The sequence below is a fragment of the Ranitomeya variabilis genome, chromosome 5, assembly GCF_051348905.1.
Source record: "Ranitomeya variabilis isolate aRanVar5 chromosome 5, aRanVar5.hap1, whole genome shotgun sequence".
Lineage (NCBI taxonomy): Eukaryota > Metazoa > Chordata > Amphibia > Anura > Dendrobatidae > Ranitomeya > Ranitomeya variabilis.
This window is the reverse complement of record NC_135236.1, coordinates 517,581,489-517,588,700: the sequence shown is the minus strand read 5'-3', so window position 1 is coordinate 517,588,700 and position 7,212 is coordinate 517,581,489.

The window sequence follows — 7,212 nt, the reverse complement described above, 5'->3', positions numbered from 1 at the left end:
GGGGGTTAATGTGCCGGGGGCGGTCCGTGACCGCTCCTGGCACATAGTGCCGGATGTCAGCTGCGATAGTCAGCTGACACCCGGCCGCGATTGGCCGCGCTCCCCCCGTGAGCGCGGCCGATCGCATATGACGTACTATCCCGTCACTGGGAATTAAAGTCCCAGGTCACCTCGACAGGATAGTACGTCATATGGGATTAAGGTGTTAAGTCCCCCTTGTTCACATCTGGCAGCTGTCAATTTGCCTCCAACACTTTTCCTTTCACTTTTTCCCCATTATGTAGATAGGGGCAAAATTGTTTGGTGAATTGGAACGCGCGGGGTTAAAATTTTGCCTCACAACATAGCCTATGACGCTCTCGGGGTCCAGATGTGTGACTGTGCAAAATTTTGTGCTTTATATATTAGATATATCTATATATATATATATATATATATATATATATATATATATATATATATATATATATATATATATATATATATATATATATATATATATATAAGAGGCATCGTGATTACTCGCTAATCCCGCCCCCTGCACAGTAGCTCCGCCCCCCACCACATCACCACACATAATCCCGCCCCAACCACATTACCACACACAATCCCACCCCCGGACCACATTACCACACACAATCCCGCACCCCCACTACATTACCACACATAATGCCGCCCCCACCACATTACCACACACAATCCCGCCCCCCACCACATTATCACACACAATCCCGTCCCCCACCACATTACCACACACAATCCCGCCGCCCCAACCACATTACCACACACAATCCCACCCCCGGACCACATTACCACACACAATCCCGCACCCCCACTACATTACCACACATAATGCCGCCCCCACCACATTACCACACACAATCCCGCCCCCCACCACATTATCACACACAATCCCGTCCCCCACCACATTACCACACACAATCCCGCCCCCCCACCACATCACCACACATAATCCCGCCCCCCCACCCCATCACCACAAATAATCCCGCCCCCACCACATCACCACACAATCCCACCCCCCACCACATCACCACACATAATCCCGCCCCCCACATTACCACACACAATCCCGTCCCCCACATTACCACACACAATCCCGCCCCCCCACCCCATCACCACAAATAATCCCGCCCCCCACCACATCACCACACAATCCCACCCCCCACCACATCACCACACATAATCCCGCCCCCCACATTACCACACACAATCTGCACCACATCACCACACACAATCCCACCCCCCCACCACATCACCACACATAATCCCGCCGGCCCACCAAATCACCACACATAATCCCGCCCCCCCACTACATCACCACATAATCCCGCCACCAAACACATCACCACGCATAATCCCGCCCCCCAACACATCACCACACATAATCCCACCCGCCCACCACATCACCACAAATAATCCCGCCCCCCACCACACAATCCCGCCCCCACCACATCACCACACAATCCCGCCCCCCACCACATCACCACATAATCCCACCCCCCACCACACACAATCCCGCCCCCCACCACATTACCACACATAATCCCGCCCCCTTACCATATTACCACACATAATCCCGCCCTCACATCACCACACATGCCGCCCCCCCACAACATCACCAGATAATCCCGCCCCCCACCACATCACACAGTTCCGCCCCCTAACACATCACACATAATTCTGCCCCCCAACCACCACACAATCCCGCCCCCCCACATCAACACACATAATCCCACCCCCCACAAATAATCCCACCCCCACCACATCACCACACATAATCCTGCCTCCCCACCACATCACCACACATAATCCTGCCCCCCACCACATTACCACACATAATCCCGTCCCCCACCACATTACCACACAATCCCGCCCCCCCACCACATTACCACACACAATCCTGCCCCCTTACATCACCACACATAATCCCGCCGGCCCACCACATCACCACACATAATCCCGCCCCCCCAACACATCACTACACATAATCCCGCCCGCCCACCACCACATCACCACACAATCCCGCCCCCCACGACATCACCACAGATAATCCCGCCCCCCACCACATCACCACACAAAATCCCACCCCCCCACATCACCACACATAATCCCGCCCCCATCACATCACCACACATAATACCACCCCCCACCACACATAATCCCGCCCCCCCACCACACATAATCCGGCCCCCCACCACATTACCACACATAATCCGGCCCCCTCACCACATTACCACACATAATCCCGCCTCCCACCATATTACCACACATAATCCCGCTCCCCACCACGTTACGACACATAATCCTGCCCCCTACCACATTACCACACATAATCCCGTCCCCCACCACATTACCACACACAATCCCGCCCCCACACCACATTAGCACACAATCTCGCCCCCAAATCACCACACATAATCCCGCCCCCCACCTCATTACCACAGATAATCCCACCCCCCACCTCATTACTACAGATAATCCCGCCCCACTACATAACCACACATAATCCCACCACCCACCACATTACCACAGATAATACCGCCCCCCACCACATTACCACAGACAGATAATCCAGCCCCCTTACCACATTACCACAGATAATCCCGCCCCCCCACCTTATCACCACACAATCCCGCCCCCCCACCATATCACCACACATAATCCCCACACATAATCCCACCCCCACCACATTATTACAGATAATCCCGCCCCCCACATTACCACACATAATCCCGGATCTCCACCACATCAGCACACATAATCCCACCCCCCACATCATCACACAATACCACCCCCACCTAGTCACCACACACAATCCCGCACCCCCACCTAATCACCACACGTAATCTTGCCCCCACCACATTACCACATATAATCCTGCCCCCACACCACATCACCACACGTAATCCCGCCCCCCCACCACATCACCACACATAATCCTGCCCCCACATTACCACAGATAATCCCGCCCCACCACATTATTACACATAATCCCACCCCCCACCACATTACCACACATAATCCCACCCCTCCACCACACAATCCCGCCCCCCACCATATTACCATAGATAATCCGGCCCCCCACCATATTACCACAGATAATCTGGCCCCCCACCACATATAATCCTGCCCCCCCACCACATTACCACATAATCCCACCCCTCCACCACATCACCACACATAATCCCGCCCCCACATTACCACAGATAATCCCGCCCCCCACCACATTACCACACATAATCCCGCCCCTCCACCACACATAATCCCGCCCCCCACCATATTACCACAGATAATCCCGCCCCCTACCACATCACCACACAATCCCACCCCCCCACATCACCACACAATCCCGCCCCCCATCACATCACCACACATAATCCCACCCCCCCACCACACATAATCCGGCCCCCCACCACATTACCACACATAATCCGGCCCCCTCACCACACATAATCCCGCCTCCCACCATATTACCACACATAATCCCGCCCCCCACCACGTTACAACACATAATCCTGCCCCCTACCACATTACCACATAATCCCCTCCCCCACCACATTACCACACACAATCCCGCCCCCACACATTAGCACACAATCCCGCCCCCAAATCACCACACATAATCCCGCCCCCATTACCACACATAATCCCGCCCCCCACCTCAATACCACAGATAATCCCACCCCCCACCTCATTACCACAGATAATCCCGCCCCACTACATAACCACACATAATCCCACCCCCCACCACATTACCACAGATAATACCGCCCCCCACCACATTACCACAGACAGATAATCCAGCCCACTTACCACATTACCACAGATAATCCCGCCCCCCCACCTTATCACCACACAATCCCGCCCCCCCACCATATCACCACACATAATCCCCACACATAATCCCACCCCCACCACATTATTACAGATAATCCCGCCCCCCACATTACCACACATAATCCCGGATCTCCACCACATCAGCACACATAATCCCGCCCCCCACATCATCACACAATACCACCCCCACCTAGTCACCACACACAATCCCGCACCCCCACCTAATCACCACACGTAATCTTGCCCCCACCACATTACCACATATAATCCTGCCCCCACACCACATCACCACACATTATCCCGCCCCCCACCACATCACCACACATAATCCCGCCCCCACCACATTACCACACATAATCCCGCCCCCACATTACCACAGATAATCCCGCCCCCACATTACACATAATCCCACCCCCACCACATTACCACACATAATCCCACCCCTCCACCACACAATCCCGCCCCCCACCATATTACCACAGATAATCTGGCCCCCCACCACATATAATCCTGCCCCCCACCACATTACCACATAATCCCACCCCTCTACCACATCACCACACATAATCCCGCCCCCACATTACCACAGATAATCCCGCCCCCACCACTTTATTACACATAATCCCGCCCCTCCACCACACATAATCCCGCCCCCTACCATATTACCACACATAATCCCACCCCTCCACCACACAATCCCGCCCCCCACCATATTACCACAGATAATCTGGCCCCCCACCACATTACCACATAATCCCACCCCTCCACCACATCACCACAGATAATCTCCCCACTACATAACCACACATAATCCCACCCCCCACCACATTACCATACAGGCTCCGTCCCCACACATTACCACACGAGGCTCCGTCCCCACACATTACCACACGAGGCTCCGTCCCCACACATTACCACACGAGGCTCCGTCCCCACACATTACCACACGAGGCTCCGTCCCCACACATTACCACACGAGGCTCCGTCCCCACACATTACCACACGAGGCTCCGTCCCCACACATTACCACACGAGGCTCCGTCCCCACACATTATCACACGAGGCTCCGTCCCCACACATTACCACACGAGGCTCTGTCCCCACACATTACCACACGAGGCTCCGTCCCCACACATTACCACACGAGGCTCCGTCCCCACACATTACCACACGAGGCTCCGTCCACCCACATTACCGCACGAGGCTCCGTCCCCACACATTACTACACGAGGCTCCATCCCTCCACATTACCACACGAGGCTCCGGCCCCCACATTATCACACGAGGCTGCGTCCCCACACATTACCACACGAGGCTCCGTCCCCACACATTACCACACGAGGCTCCATCCCCACACATTACCACACGAGGCTCCTCCCTCCCACATTACCACACGCAGCACTACTTTTCTATGTAATTCAACCACTTCAGCCAAGGAAACGTACACTTAATTGTATAATCACCAGCAGCGTTAATTAGATAGCAATGAGCGTGCCGAGCGTTAGCTGGCTGGAAGCAGCTAGTATATATATATATACTAGCTATTGAACCCGTTCTACGCCCGGGTGGCGAGCATTTATATTGGTATATGGTCTCCATCCTGGTATGTGCTGATCCCATCTTGCTCTTCCATCCTGTCATGTGCTGCTCCATCCTGCCATGTGCTGCTCCATCCTGCATCCCCATCCTGTCATGTGCTCCCATCCTGCGTCCCCATCCTGTCATGTGCGCCCATCCTGCGCCCCCATCCTGTCATGTGGTGCTCCATCCTGTGTCCCCATCCTGTCATGTGCTGTTCCATCCGTCGCCCCCATCCTATCATGTGCTGCTCCCAGAGTGCGGGCGGCTGTGCAGAGTGCGGGCGGCTGTGCAGAGTGCGGGCGGCTGTGCAGAGTGCGGGGGCGGCTGTGGTGAGTGCGGGCGGCTGCGCGTGGCTGTGCTGAGTGCGGGCGGCTGCGCGTGGCTGTGCTGAGTGCGGGCGGCTGCACGTGGCGGTGCTGAGTGCGGGAATTTGTGCTGAGTGCGGGCGGCTGTGCTGAGTGCGGGCGGCTGTGCTGAGAGCGGGCGGCTGTGCTGAGAGCGGGCGGCTGTGCTGAGAGCGGGCGGCTGTGCTGAGAGCGGGCGGCTGCGCGTGGCTGAGGTGAGTGCGGGCGGCTGCGCGTGGCGGTGGTGAGTGCGGGCGGCTGCGCGTGGCGGTGGTGAGTGCGGGCGGCTGCGCGTGGCGGTGGTGAGTGCGGGCGGCTGCGCGTGGCGGTGGTGAGTGCGGGCGGCTGCGCGTGGCGGTGGTGAGTGCGGGCGGCTGCGCGTGGCGGTGGTGAGTGCGGGCGGCTGTTCGTGGCGGTGGTGAGTGTGGGCGGCTGTTCGTGGCGGTGGTGAGTGTGGGCGGCTGTGCGTGGCTCTTGGTGAGTGTGGGCGGCTGTGCGTGGCTCTGGTGAGTGTGGGCGGCTGTGCGTGGCTCTGGTGAGTGTGGGCGGCTGTGCGTGGCTCTGGTGAGTGTGGGCGGCTGTGCGTGGCTCTGGTGAGTGTGGGCGGCTGTGCGTGGCTCTGGTGAGTGTGGGCGGCTGTGCGTGGCTCTGGTGAGTGTGGGCGGCTGTGCGTGGCTCTGGTGAGTGTGGGCGGCTGTGCGTGGCTCTGATGAGTGTGGGCGGCTGTGCGTGGCTGTGCTGGGCGCCGAGTGCTGGCGGCCTGAGCAGGCGGGGACACCGGCGCGCTGGGGGGGTCAGGTGCCGGAGTCGCCGCTAGCTCAGACCCCCGGCACTTGCTATATTTACCTGTCCAACGTTCCACTGCTACGCGCCGCTCCATCTTCCGGGTCCTCTGCCTGTTCAGTCAGAGGGCGGCGCGCATTAAGCGCGTCATCGCGCCCTCTGAACCGTTCAGTTCAGAGGGCGCGATGACGCGTTAATGCGCGCTGCCCTCTGACTGAACAGTCACAGGCGGAGGATGGAGCAGCGCGCATCACTGGAACGGGGAGAGGTAAATATCACATACTCACCCTCCTGGCTCGTCCCTGCTTCTCCGTTGGAGATCGCGGTGTGCGTTCACTGCTTACGCATACCGCGATCTCCTCCTGGGAGCGTCACTCTGTGGGGTCCAGACTGCGCCGGCGCTTGCGCAGTCTATAAAGGCTTCGGACAGAGTGACGCTCCCAGCGTTATATTATAGATATATAGATATATATATATATATATATATATATATATATATATATTTCTTTTTTTGCCTAAAATGCAAATGTAATGTAATCTTTAACTTTAGGTCTTTTAGAGTTCATTTCATCTTCAACTTGCTTAACTGTTCAGTTTGTTAGGCTCGCTTAGTCACGTTCCATCTGAACTCCACACAATTTTCAAA